The following is a 16,033-nucleotide window of genomic DNA, read 5'->3' on the forward strand; positions in this document are numbered from 1 at the left end:
CTTTTAATTTTAGACTTCTCAGCCGTATCCCAAATATTTCTGGTTGTTTTGTATTTTGCTGTGTAAAGGTCATCCAATCTGGGTGATGACCTGGGAGGCTGTCTTACTTGAATGCTATGATAAGTATATATTTTTTTCACTTATACACATTATTCATTGTGGTGATATTTAAACGTATATATACTTTTCTGTAGTTCGTACCCACCTAGGTACAACTGCTTTGCGAAGGCACATGACCGCACATCACAAATGCCTATGGGATCAAAACATGAGTACAAGCAGCACACAAACTCAAAGCCGCCATCCTGCTCCTGGCCCAGCATCTTCAGCCACGTTAACCACTGCTGTCCTCCTTGCCCCCTCTCAACCATCCGCCCCTCCGTCGTTCGCCTTGAGCAGTTCCTGCTCATCTGCCCACAGTCAGGTGTCTGTCAAGGACATGTTTGAGCGTAAGAAGCCAATGTCACAAAGTCACCCCCTTGCCCGGCATGTGACAGCTGGCTTGACTGAACTCTTAGCCTGCCAGGTTTTACCATACAAGCTGGTGGAGTCTGAGGCGTTCAAATTTTTTTTAGCTATTGGGACACTGCAGTGGAAGGTACCCGGACGAAATTTCTTTGCACAAAAGGCAATCCCCAACCTGTACTCGATTGTGCAAAAGGAAGTAATGGCATGTCTGGCACAGTGTTGGGGCAAGGGTCCATCTGACCACTGATACCTGGTCTGCAAAGCATGGTCAGGGCAGGTATATCACCTACACTGCGCATTGGGTAAACCTGCTGACGGCTGCCAAGCATGGAATGCGTGGCTCTGCAGAGGAGTTGGTGACACCGCCACGACTTGCAGGCAGGCCTGCTGCCACCTCCTCTACTCCTCCTACTCCATCCTCTTCCATAACCTCCTCGGCTGAGTCCTCTTCTGCTGCTGCGTCTTGCTCCACATCAACGGCACCCCCCCAGCTCCCCAGGTACTGCTCCACATCCCGGATACGGCAGTGTCACGCCGTCTTGGGATTGACTTGCCTGAAAGCAGAGAGTCACACCGGACCAGCACTCCTGTCCGCCCTAAACGCACAGGTGGATCAGTGGCTGACTCCGCACCAACTGGAGATCGGCAAAGTGGTTTGTGACAACGGAAGAAATTTGTTGCGGCATTGCATTTGGGCAAGTTGACACATGTGCCGTGCATGGCACATGTGTGTAATCTGATCGTACAACGCTTTGTGCATAAGTACACAGGCTTACAGGACGTCCTTAAGCAGGCCAGGAAGGTGTGTGGCCATTTCAGGCGTTCCTACACGGCCATGGCGCACTTTTCCGATATCCATCGGCGAAACAACATGCCAGTGAGGCGCTTGATTTGCGACGGCCCGACACATTGGAATTCAACACTCCTAATGTTCGACCGCCTGCTCCAACAAGAAAAAGCCGTTAATGAGTATTTGTATGACTGGGGTGCTAGGACAGCCTCTGCGGAGCTGGGAATTTTTTTGCCACGTTACTGGACGTTCATGCGCAATGCCTGTAGGCTCATGCGTCCTTTTGAGGAGGTGACAAACCTAGTCAGTCGCACCGAAGGCACCATCAGCGACATCATACCATTTGTTTTCTTCCTGGAGCGTGCCCTGCGAAGAGTGCTGGATCAGGCCATAGATGAGCGTGAAGAGGAAGAGTTGTGGTCACCATCACCACCAGAAACAGCCTTATCAGCATCGCTTGCTGGACCTACGGCAGCGCTGGAAGAGGAGTCAGAGGAGGAATGTGGTTTTGAGGAGGAGGAAGACCAACCACAACAGGCATCCCAGGGTGCTTGTTGTCACCTATCTGGTACCCGTGGGGTTGTACGTGGCTGGGGGGAAGAACATACCTTCAGAGAGATCACTGAGGACGAGGAACAGGACATAAGTAGCTCGGCATCCAACCTTGTGCAAATGGGGTCTTTCATGCTGTTGTGCCTGTTGAGGGACCCTCGTATAAAAAGGCTGAAGGAGAACGACCTGTACTGGGTGTCCACGCTACTAGACCCCTGGTATAAGCAGAAAGTGCCTGAAATGTTACCGAATTACGGCAAGTCAGAAAGGATGCAGCAGTTCCAAAATCAATTAAAAAGTATGCTTTACACAGCGTATAAGGGTGATGTCAAAGCACAACGGGTATCAAACAGGGGAAGAGGTGAAAGAAATCCTCCTCCTCCCACGACCACGCCGGCAAGGACAGGACGCTTTACAGACGTGTTTTTGATGGAGGACATGCAGAGATTTTTAAGTCCTACGCATTGCCACAGCCCTTCGGGGTCCACCCACAGAGAATGACTCGACCGACAGGTAGCAGACTACCTCACCTTAACTGCAGATATCAATACTCTGAGGAGCGATGAACCCCTTGACTACTGGGAGTGCAGGCTTGACCTGTGGCCTGAGCTATCCCAATTTGCGATAGAACTTCTGGCCTGCCCTGCTTCAAGTGTCCTGTCAGAAAGGACCTTCAGTGCAGCAGGAGGTATTGTCACTGAGAAGAGAAGTCGACTAGGTCAAAAAAGTCTAGATTACCTCACCTTTATTAAGATGAATGAGGGATGGATCCCGAAGGGACTGAAAGTGGGCGATACATTCGACTAAAAAAGGCCTGATGAGGGGGACTACTTAACACACCACTCCTATCTGGTGGCACATTAGATTGCACGCGCAGTGCCCCAAATTTGAAGTAGGAGGACCGACCAAGCATGTTTTTCCATCTCCCGCTTCCTAAAATCGATGCCTTATATACACGTCCCCTGATAGGGGACGTAACAGGGATTAAACTGATAGGAATAGTACTACTTAACACACCTTATAATAACGCAGAGAGAGGCAACGCAGAGAGAGGAGTCTGAAGAAGAGGAGTCAGAAGAGGAAGGTGGGTTTGAGGAGGTGGAAGACCAAATACAGCAGGCGTCCCAGGGGGCTTGTTGTCACCTTTCGGGGACCCTTGGTGTTGTACGTGGCTGGCTGGAGGAAGAGACCTTCAATGACATCAGTGAGGACAAGGAACGGGACATGGCTAGCTTGGTATCCAACCTTGTGCAAATGGGGAGTTTGCGGTTGTGCAAATGGACTGTTTGCGGTTGTTTGCGGTGCGTTGAATGGGGAGTTTGGTCTGTCACTGTGAAGCGGGCGAAACCCTTACACTACCTGATCGATACAACATCATACCTGATGTTTTAAAGTAGGTTATTCCAAACAATTTAGGAATGTTAGGTGATTTATGCCCTTTATGGATTAAAACCAGACTCTGCATCAACTATGTAATTTTCCATGGGAGTTTTGCTATGGATCCCCCTCCGGCATGCCACAGTCCAGGTGTTAGTCCCCTAGAAACAACTTTTCCATCATTATTGTGGCCAGAAAGCGCCTATTGAAGTCTATGGCGGTTCGCCCGGTTAGCCCGTTTGCGAACATTTGCGGAAGTTCGCGTACCGAATTTTATGTTCGCGACATCACTATTCAAGATTGAAAAGGATAGAAGGCAGGGTATCTGTATTCACTCTCCAGTGCAACAAAGTTTTTCCTTAGTTCGATATATCTAAAAAAGATACAAAAACGAAACATAGTACAGCACTGTAACTTTTATGAACCCACCTCTCCCTTATAGGGACTCTTAAACTTTAAAATGGTGGTGCTTGTTTCCAAAGACCACAATAAAGGCACAATTTACAGTTCAGTATGTAGGTGCTGCTCGGCTCTGCAGACACCTCTTTGCACCGGAGCTGGAGTCAGTCACTCACGCTTCTAAAGAACACCGAAGTCTGGACTCGCTGAACTGTTAAGGACTGTGTCCCTTTACAAATGTAAATACAGGACCAGACATATATACACCTTACACCCACTGTGGCGTTTATCTTAACAAAGCCCGTTATAGTGGGCGAAATGCGTTGATTTCGCCAAGCGGTGCTTTGCGTTTTTGAAGCTCCAGGCATCAGTGGCAGTTCAGCGGGTCCTGACTTCTTCAGATGCGTGAGTGACTGACTCCAGCTCCGGCGCACTGAGCTGTCTGCAGAGCCAAGCAGCACCTTTAAACTGAACTGTAAATCGTGCCTTTATTGTGGTCCTTGGAAACAAGCACCACCATTTTAAAGTTTAAGAGGTCCTATAAGGGAGAGGTAGGTTACACTGGATACTAAATACAGACACCCTGCCTTCTATTTTTTTACATTTTTAACAATATTTTTTGTGATTTTATCAAATATAACTGAAATAGAGAACGTGGACATATATTTTTAAGATTACTCACTAATGGTACCTCTATCTAATTATATTTAGGGAAAGAAACACTATGCGCTGACACTGAATATTTTAAAACTGTTTGTTGAAATCTGGGGAAGTTTTTTGTGTGTATACCTGCTTATCTTATTCAGATTTTTTAATATTGATGTTTTAATAGTGTTATTAACTTTATTCTTTGCACTCTCATACAAGTGAAATTTTAATTATGTTTGGGATGTCTTATGCTCGTTCATGTGATGGTTTGGTTCAGTCGAATATCGTCTATGGCAAAATATTCAGGGAAGCATTCGGACAAGCCAATAACAGTTTGCAAATGGGTCGATCAGTGTACTGCAAAATATATACACAATATAAAAAAAAATAAGAGGAGCAGGAAAAAAATCTATATTTATTTTATTACATTTATAACATATATATATATATATATATATATATATATATAGATTGCTTATACTGATCCGCCTTTTTCCCCCTCTATTGGTCACTTCTTACTTGATTTGTGACTAAAACCAAAATGTATTGACTGTCCCCTAGCCACTAATCATCTTTTTTTTCCCCATTGATAATGTCTTTCTTTGGAACCTTGGGACAAATCAAAACAAACATGGTCGTCCATTGTGTGTTTCGTTGGCTTTAAAAAATTCGCTACATTTTGACTTAGAGTTTGGGATTCGAAATGATTACCTGATCGGCTTACATTCAAACACAAACCCTGCTCACAAATGCAGGTCTGCAAGGATGGGCACATGGTAGATCCCTCCCCAGCTGGCAAAGCATTGTGGGAAATGTTTCAGCTTCCCCATAGGAAAGCACAGCGGGCAAATTATTTTTACAAATCCTCGGCGGGGCCAGAGTTTATTATGTGGTGACTAGCCACCCACCAGGCAAGACCAGAGTTTATTATGTGGTGGCTAACCACCCACCACGTTAAAAAAAATGTAATACAATAAAATAAAATGTAAAAAATGTAAAAAAAACGGAGTCAATAAAACCCTCATATTACTATAAGGGAGGGCTCATGTATGCAAAATATTAAACTTAACAACTGAGCAGCCATTGCTGTCCACTTGATAGAAAGGACTGGTGCTGCCAGTGTGAAAAAAGTATTTACAATTATCTTTCGCTTGCATGAAGGCACATGAAAGGTAATGTGTGAATGGACAATTATTTATGTGAGAAAAAAACCATTGAACGAATGTGCTAAACCCTTGCTTTGCAAAGAGTGCTAATCCTTTAATAATCCTTGCATTATTTTATACATTTAATTCAATTGACTGACAAATGTAACAAAAAATAGGTCAGGACTGAAAAGTACTTGAAAATGATCTATTTAATCCCTAAAATCAAGAACTGCGGAGAATTGACAAAAAAAATAATGGACTTTTAAGAGTAGACTAGATTAGGTATTTTACCTAGAATTTGTAGTTACCTTTTTAATTACCCATACTTACAGGTTTAGGGTTTAAGCCACCTTGAGTTACTATGATATGTATTAACATATGAACTACTATCAAACACCTGAACTCGACACTGAAAACCAGGTCATAGCAGTAAACATAATTTATGTTCGAATGATTGTGTATCATATAATTAAATGTAGTAATTATAGCTAGCTATAAATCAAACCTTCCAATTGTTTAGCTGCTCCATTTTGCTCTTCAGATGTTTTTATGTGTATGAGTATTGAACAGTTCTTTGTAGCAATAATACTCTGTAATACTCAATAATCTGCCTATAAATTTGTTTAGAAATAAATCTGTGAAAATAAAATACTTTAGTCTTGTTCTAGCTTACAGATTCACATATCAGTAAGTGATAAAGTCACCTAAATAGCCCTGCACCAGGCAATACCTCTGGACAAACCAATAAGCCATAAAGGAAGAGTTTCCATCTTACATTGCTTGACATTAGTGGTGTGTTCTCAAAATCTATCCATTTATGGTCATCAAGATTCTAGAATTATACTAGACACATTGCTAAGTCATATGCAACAGTAATCATGAAATTATAGTTTAAAGGAGAACTGTCACCTCAACACTATTTATTTAATATAATAAACCTTTAATCAAGTTTTGAAAGGAAAAAGATATTTTTTTTAAAATGAAGTATATGTAATATATATATATATAGTGAAATATCCTTCCTGCATTTAGTAAAAGACATTATCATTTAGCCATAAATATACACATGTGGTCAGATAGTGTTTGAAATTGAAGGTTAGTTGGTCTAATGATGTCACTGCACTGTGCAGGGATTGAAACAGGGAAGATGACAGTGTTTATAGAGGTTTCCAAGCACTGTTTGGCCCAAGGTACATGCATATGGCTGAAGGATCCTGTCATATACTAAAGGTAGGGATGGTATTTTCTCTCTTTTTAAAATATATATATACACTTCATGTAACACAGAATCAACTTCTTTTCAAAACGTAATGACTTAACTTGATTTGGTTGGCCAAATAGATTTGTCCTTATTAGAGACATTTAGAATAATTTCTTGCCATTTGGAGGAAAAAAACAACTATTATTTTTAAATTGCCACTCAGTTTTTTTTTTTTGGTTTTTTTTTTATTAATTTTAACAGTCAAGATTTTTCACTAGAGTGACAATTGTTGTGAATTTCAAATTTTAATGTAGTTGTTCTGGTGAGTATAATAATCCCCTTCAGGCATTTTCATGTAAACACTGCCTTTTCAGAGAAAAGGATTGGCTGAAATCATAAATTCTGATTATGTCAGCAAGGAGGCGGAGCAAGTGCTAGCGCTAGAAATAAGGTAAGTTTTATCACCTTTGGGCTAAGTGAAAAGGGGCAAGCCACCTCAATGGTGACTTTAACACTAGAGGGTCAAGAATACAAGTTTGTGTTCCTGACCCTATAGTGTTCTTTTAAGGCTAAAATAGGCAAACAAAAACCAAAATGAACTCTAAAAGATTTTCTAATTAGGCTCTCTTGGCCTAAAGTTTGACAAATCACTTTTAATCAATTTTTTATTCCTGTGCAATTCTTACTTTATTGAATGACCAAGTGTGTTGTGGCAAACTGACAATGGAATTGCAAAAGAATCATAAAATATATCTGAAAAAAATATCTGAATAGGAAAACTTTGACAACTTGCCTATTTTGGTCTGCATGTTGCAAACCCATTGTAAGGATACCACAACCACTGTTTTAGTGGTTTATATTACAAAAATAAACATGAATGTTTATAACACACTGCCTTTTTTTCTATACAGTGCTTTTTATAGAAATGTTAACTCAACACATAAAACTTAAAAGTGTGTCAAAAAGAGGTTTTGTAAAAAGCAAAACCAAATTTTAGAAAACACAAATTTATTTTTTACAGTAAAGTCAAGGTGACCCATTTAAAGAAGAGGCCTACGGTAAAATATTTAATTTTCACTACTTGACAATGTGTTGTGGTAATGGTGTGGTGGACGTGACTTTTTAGAAATAGCCACCTTTTTAAAAATAGAAACTTATTTGTAAATTACTAGATAGCCTATGGTTTATATTTATGCCAATGCAAAAGAAAAGATCCAGCTTGCTCCAGAAGCTTTTTCCATCTAAAGGCACAGATGTCCATAAAAATTATTTCATTTTATAAAAACTACAATTAAGCACTTTGCAAAAAAAGTGTTCTAGAAAAATACTTCAACCCATCATTAGTCACAACTTGGCTATTTTAACCTATACTTTGCAATTTGGTTTCAACCGTTTGGTATTTAATGAGTAAACTCTATTGTGCTGAATTATAAAGGTTATTCACTAAACATTCATTTTTATTGAATCAAATCGGAATAGCAAAATTGAGGCTAAAACAGTCTAGCTGTAACAAAAGCTGGGTTGGAGTTTTCCAAATCAGCTGTTTTAGCCTTAATTTTACCATTCAGATTTAACATGTTAAAAAGGGAAAGGTTTATTGTTGTGTTTTTATATTTTTTTTTTTTTTACACAATAGCTGCACGTTGATTCTCAACCCTTTTCATGGTTTTGTCTTTTTAGATTAAATAACTATTACTCAGAGAACATGGACTGTCACTCTGCCCATCTGTCCTACCCACGTCTTTTGGACGGTGGGAGGGGGCAAATAACAGTTAAGGGTGGGGATCGTCTCAATGTTCCCATCATGCCTTTCAGCCATATGCAACTGGTGAAAGGTTCTGATGTAGTACACTGCTGACAAATGGCACTACTAAGCCTTCCTCAAAAATAAAGTATGCCCTATCTATTGTAATATGTAGATGGATTTGCTTTCACTGGGGTCAAAATGCCCAGGTCAATCATAAAGTATGGATAAGAGTATTGGATGTAACATCTAGTTAGCATTCTGAATCATGCGACATTTGTTCTTGATGCATACATTTACGTACCTTTCTGTAAATGAGTTTTACATTTTGAAGGAAAAATAAATACTTCAGCAGGGATTCTGTTTGACTTTATTTTTTGTGTGTATGTATTTGTCATTACTTGAACTCCTTAACAGTAGGTTAAAATCTCCTCCTCATTTACCTATTAGAAAAATGGTCAATGACAAATAAGTTGTCACCTGTATATGCATAAAGTCTGTAAAATGAAACTATATAATTAACAAACTTTACTATTTAATTTAAAGGTACCTAACACTGTATGTTACATACCCAATAATTACAGATTATAAATTAAGATGAAATCACTTTTCTGATTCTTCATTCTTTAATGAGAAAGATAATATAAGAGTCTATGGGTCTTAGTTGCCCTAAAGAAGGACGCACCTATTAAATAAACAATTTGTTGTGGGAAGTTACTCCTGGGACAGAGTGAATACAACATCCCAGTTTATTATCCTAATTAAGAATATTAAAATTGTCACAATATATCAAAAGTTTTTTTGTTATGTTTTATAACACTTAGATTTCCTGTCTTTAGCTGATTAACATTATATATATATATATATATATATATATATATATTATGTATGTATGTATGTATGTATATGTAAAAAACAGATAACATTTGTATCTTAATGGTGTCTATTTTCTAACAAACCTGTGTCTTATCTACACTCATGTCGCTTTAACCCCTGTATCACAACTCAACTTTGAATTCTATGTGTCGTTTTGCTCAGAAATGCTTCAGACTTGAGAAAGGGAGGTTATCCCGAAAGCTTGTCATTAAAAAATTCTGTTAGTCCAATAAAAAAGGTATTACAAGATACAAATGTTATCTGTTTTTTACATCTACATCACTGGACTAATACAGCTACAATCTCTCTCTCTCTCTCATATATATATATATATATATATATATATATATATATATATATATATATATATATATATATATATAACGAACAATTCAAAGATAGCACTCCAGGGACTTAATAAAATGTAACTTTTATTTTTCTCACTAAAACATCAAAGGTGTCAACGTTTCAGCTTGATCCCCTCAAGCTTTCGTCAGGGGATCAAGCTGAAACGTTGACACCTTTGATGTTTTAGTGAGAAAAATAAAAGTTACATTTTATTAAGTCCCTGGAGTGCTATCTTTGAATTGTTCGTTGAATTTTGGCTGACAAGCACCGGGCATTGGACTACGGATCAGGTGGAGTGCAAGATTATTTGGTTTTTTTATATATATATATATATATATATATTGCTTAAGAATATATACAGTATTAGTATTAAATACTTATTACATTTAAAATGTAATGCTTGAAGTTTGCATTTATAAAGACTAGAGACTATAAACCACTTATAACTATTATAGGGCTATTTTTTCGTTTTAACTCTAATCTCTAACTATCAAGAAAATGCACATATCGATGTACAACCTTTTTGATGCAATTATGTTATTGTTCATGCTATATTTAATTTGCTGTGCCACAGCAGAGGATTTCTGTTTTTAAACTCAAGCACAAGTGATAATATTTTATTAAATTATGTTCGTTCAGAAGACCATCAAACATGTTTAACATGTATTTGAAACATACAGCCAGTGTACTATTAAATGATGTTTATAAGAATTTTTTAAAAAAAATAATAATTATTATTATACATATATAAATTTAAACACCAGCTGGAATTTAAGTTCCTCCAGCTTTTGTTCCAGTTTACTGGTTCATACCCCTGGCACTGGATCCAAAAAGGAGTATCCATGTCATTTTTGTGGGTTCCCAATAGTAAGAACAAAACAAACAAATCACTAAACTTTTTACTATATGGTTACTACCTTCCACAGAACCAGTAATTGAAGAAGGTTTTCAAACTGTATTTTACCTTTATTTATTTTTTACTTCATAAAGTTGTCACTGAGGTAATTTTACAGTTGAACACAGATTTATGACAAATACATAATTTGAATCTGGACAAAAATAATACTATTAATCATTAGCCTCTGTAGCATTCTTGTTGCAGTTCAGTACTTAAGGGCGTAGGGACTTGTTTGCTAGACAGCAATTTTGTGTTGAGATTACTGCCTACGCTCAAAATGTTAGCTGATAGAGAGTTGAGTGACAAATTCCTCAAATGTCCAAAATAAGAATACACTGACGAAAAATTATTTAATCATGACAAGCTTACCAGGGTGATTCACTAAAGCGAGAATTGTTGGAAATTCAGAGTGAACTCAAAGTGAATTTCCAACGTATGGCAAAAGAGCCGAATGAAAATGATGCTTCCAGTTTGACATTTTTTGGCCTTTAAATTTGAAGTTCACGTTGAATTCATCTTTAATTCAATTTTAATTCTTGATAATTCTGACAAAAGTGACTATTCCTGTAAGTGTCAGTCACAGATCATTTTAACACTGGCAAAATTGTGGTCATGAATGATTGCTTTATAGGCTGTCTTATAGTAACAATACAGGCATTACACTGTGCCTGTTGCACGGTTAGTTATATAAACTGCAAAAGATTTCTCAATATTGCATGGATAATGTATTTTGCAGATATATATTTTCAGTGTCATGTCACAAATCTTGATATATTAGTGTTATATAAGTAAGGTATCCATGTGAATTATAGAATATTTACATTTAAAACATATTTAACTTTCTTATCAAACAAGCAAAACAAACAGTTTGTTACTGAAAACGTAAGGCCTGCAGATAATAAAGTGAATCTCGGTTAAAATGCAATATTTTTTGTAAAGTTTTGGAATTTAAAAGCATAGTTAACGCTTTGAAAGTATTATCAGCAGCAAAGAAATAATACATTTTTACCTCCTGCAGCCATACTCAGTTTCCGTCGCGTATGGAACAATCTGAGGTTCTGTAACCAATACGTTTTTAAGCTTATTGCCTGCTTAGATAAGGAATCCAAAGCTGCACAAGTTTCATGCATGTCTTTGTTTTAAACAGGAAATGAGGTGCACTCAAATTGCAAACATACCTCTATTTTTGTCACAAAGGGAAAAATAACCTTTCTACCTGATATATGATACTTTTTTTAATCAGTTATTCATTTACTCTTATTTTTCCTTTTTAAATCCAATCAGTCTCCAAGTATTGTCATCCCACCCAAAATGGGGTGCATCACCCTTATGGGTATTCAGACTGGCAGGTTGCAGTGGTCACTGGCTGCTAATGTTCAGAGTGTTACTGAAGCCATCTTACAGAGGCTGAGTGTAGTGAGCTCATTAACGAGGGGCTTGCACTGTCTGATATTCCCATACACCATGTACCATGAAACAAACCTGGGATGGAAGGACAGGAGCCCTTACTGGGACGGATCCACTGTCTTGGACTTTTGATGGTGGCATGTAAAACCCTCATACAGTGGGTACAACTCCACCAGGTGCTGTATATGTGATATGAAGAGCATTGCAGATGGAAAACAAATATTAAGTATATTCAGTGCTCAGAATTTAAATCCCTGATCAACAATGTGTCCAGAGCGTTCACTGTGGATTGAGCAGAACCTAATTTTTGCTCTTAACTTCTGAGTACCTCTTTTTTTAATCTGTGTACAGCAACATCAGTGAGCACTGTATATTTCTTATTTCTGTTTTTTTTTTTTATATACTACTAATTCACCTACAAGCCTGTGAGACCCCAGAGGTGGGGTGGATATTATCCTGGTTGGAGGTTCTTGGCACCGGAGCAATTTAATAAAGACAGTGAATATCCCTAGCCAGGAATTGTACCGCCAAAGCAAGTCAAGATAGAGCTAACATAGCTCTAAAATCTGTAAGTGCAATTTCACTTCTTATAGTATAATTTTATGTGAAACATGTTACACTACATTTTGTTGCATTCTTCTGTTTCCACATATTCTACTACCTCTGAGAATGTACCTACCTCAAGAAATATATCAAGGCGCTGCACCCACTTTGTATTTTACATACTTTCTGCTGGACAAGAACGGAGAGACTCAGTGAGGGAGTTTGGTTGTTTTAGCGACCCACCCGTTTTAAGTATAAGTGCTAGAAACCAAGTTTCCGTATATTTTAAACTTTATGGCAATATATGTCTAGGAATAAATGTGCCTAGCAGTCTATATATGTGAATGTTTGTGTTTGTCTGGCAATGTGTATTTGTATGTGAATGTGTGTGTCTGTGAATGCATGTATCTCTGTTTCTTTCACAGTGTGTTTTATACAGAATCTTTTCACGTTTCAGAGACACTTCACATGCTGGATAAGGTAAAATTACTTGATCTTTTTATTGTGGCTCCAAAATGTAACAGGGTACAGCAAAGTAAAACAAAATAACGCAAAACAAAATCCTTGCTCTTCTGAGCACTGACTTAAAGGGATCCTATAGTGTTAGGAATACAAATTTGTTGTATTTGGGTAGTTTTATTATTTATAGTAGCTGGGTCGCACTCTGCCTCCTCTGACTTCATCCAACCTAATGCACATGTTCGGCGAGCCCTGCAAGTGCATTAGTCACTCCCTATAGAAAAGCGTTGACTCAATATGTTTTCCTATAAAGATATAACTGACCCTGGATGTCCTCATGCAGAGCTTGAGGAAGTCCAGCATCGTTTAGGCGACTTGGAGTCTGGTAAACTCGAGGAAGTGCCTTTAGTGACTGTCTGGTGGACAGCCAATAGGGCTGTCTTGGTACTGCAATGTAAACATTGCTGTCTTCCAAAACCTGCAATGATTAACCCCTTAAGGACTGGACTGTTTTAGCCATGTTGTACGTTTAGGACCAGGGCTGTTTGAACACTTTTGTGGTGTTTGTGTTTAGCTGTAATTTTCCTCTCTCTCATTTACTGTTCCCATACAAATTATATATATATATATATATATTTAGAACAAGAATGGCTTTCTTTACATACCGTTATTTGTATAATGTCATATAATTTACTTTTAAAAAGTACTAAAATATGGTTAGAAAATTGAAAAAAACATGTTTTTTTACTTTTACTAGAAAGATCTTTTACTTATCTACAAAAGCTAATGAAAAAAACTGCTAAATAGATTCAAAGTCTTGACCTGGGTTTAAAAACACCCAGTGTTTACTTGCTTTTTTGCAGTTTTTTTTGCAAGTTACTGGGCATAAGTACAAGTAGGAAATTGGAGTTTCAAAAATATATATTTTTAAAATTTATTAAGAGTGACATTGCAACACTGTTATCTGTCACAAATCTCTGAATCACACCCCGAATATACATATTTTGTTAAAGTAGACATTCCAGGGTATTCAATATGGGGTATGTCCAGTCTTTTTTAGTAGCCACTTAGTCACAAACATTTATATTTGTTTGTGTGTTAAAAATGTAAAAAACAATTATGAATGCTAATTTTGGCCTGTGTTTGTGACAAAGTGGCTACTAAAAAGACCCCATTTGCAATACCTTGGGTTGTCTTCTTTTGCAAATGGTATGCCATCATGTGGGTAATTCTCATTCCTGGGCTACCATGCGCTCTCAAAGGCAACATAACCAATCTGGCAAATTTCAATGTAAAAAAAGAAAAACCAAGCCTTATATTTGTCCCTGTAACTTTCAAAAACACTCTAAAACCTCTACATGTGGGGTACGGTTATACTCAGGAGACTTTACTAAACACAAATATTAGTGTTTCAAAACATGTCACAACAATTATATCATCAGTGAAAGTGCCGTTTGTGTGTGAAAAATGCAAAAAACGTCACTTTCACTGACAATATAATCGCTGTGATATGTTTTACTGTTTTGAAAGACTAATGTTTGTGTTCAGTGAAGTCTCCCGAGTAAAACAGTACCTCCCATGTACTGGTTTTAGGATGTCATGGAAAGTCACAGGGTTAAATACAGGACTAGCAAATTAAATTCTCTGGACTTTCGGCCTGGGTTGTCAGGCAGGTCCCTCAAATTGCAATCAATACAATTACTTAATTATGTAAAAATATTACATAAATATGCACATAGAATTTAAATATATATATATATATATATATATATATATTTAAAGTCTGCGTGTATATTTATGAAATTATTTATGTAATTTTGGATATAGAGATTTATATATATATGGGAGTCTAGCCAACTCCTTGGTTTTGCACCCCTCCCTGTCACAGGTGCCTCATCCCAGGGCCCTATTTAGCCTTGTACTGCAGAGAGCCCCAGATTGACTTTTTCCCCAAGTAAGTGGGTTAATCTCATAAGAGCAGACATTAGGCTGTTAGAGTAGGACCTGCCAAAGATGGGGTACATTGACGTTGTGGCAGGCTTATGCAATGTATGATCATATAATGTAACTAAGCCCCAATAATGTTTGCCTAGATTAGGTGTTTTTAAAAAAACAAATAACATCTTTCAACATTGAAGTTTAACATTTTGATATTACTATATATATATACACACACACAATTAGAATAAAATTATATATAATTTTTTAATTTACATTTTGTTTATTTCTTTTTATTTACTTATCATTTATATTTTATAATAATATATACAATATATATATATGTGTGTAATTTAATTCTAAGTGTATTTTTATATTAATATATGTATATATAAAAGTAAGCAAACAGGAGGAGTAGGTAGTATACTAATAAAGGGGGTACTGGGAGCGTATAAAGAGGTATTATGGATTTAAAATACCAAAATATACTGGGAAAACCAATTCAAGAAGAATTAATCAAAACATGAAAAATAATAAAGAATTTATTAGGAGAAAAATATATGTTAAAAATTGCCTATTGACTTGGCAATCACCCGGAGTGTCCCACACTAATCAATAAAGTGAGAAACCTAAAGTGATAAAAATAAAAAATAAAAAAATAAAAATAGAGGTAATAATGAGTAAAAGAAAAGGACTTGATAACTCTAAATTCAAGAAGTTCCAAAAATGCACTCAAATAGATATACGTAGAACACACGTCTGTGTTGCAATATATTAATAAATATTGAGAGTGGAAATAGGTAAGATGCTAAAAAGAGTGTGGAGGGCTAGCAGAGCCTGTGTATGTGTCGTAGGAAGGGTTGCCTTGAATGAATAGAAAAAATTGTATAATGCCGAGTTTGTGCTCAACAGGCTCAGAAGATTGGCATGTATAATAACATGTAACAATGTATCGGAAAAAGTTGCCAGTGTTGCGCACAGTCTGCTCGTAAAAAGAAATGAGTATAAATGAGGATAGCCAGCACTGCAAGTAGCTGGCTAAATCATTTAACTTATATTTGTGGATATAATAGTTCGTCAACAATGTAACATACGTCCTAATGTTCGTAGGGACAGTGTATCAATGCATGTTAAAAGTAATCCTGTCTGTACTTGATAGAAACAGACTAGTAGTAGATCACTGTAGCTGCAGGGTACACATGTCACGTAACCCCATATAATAGGGAGAATTCTGGTC

The sequence above is a fragment of the Pelobates fuscus genome, chromosome 1 (assembly GCF_036172605.1).
Source record: "Pelobates fuscus isolate aPelFus1 chromosome 1, aPelFus1.pri, whole genome shotgun sequence".
In the NCBI taxonomy this organism is placed as follows: domain Eukaryota; kingdom Metazoa; phylum Chordata; class Amphibia; order Anura; family Pelobatidae; genus Pelobates; species Pelobates fuscus.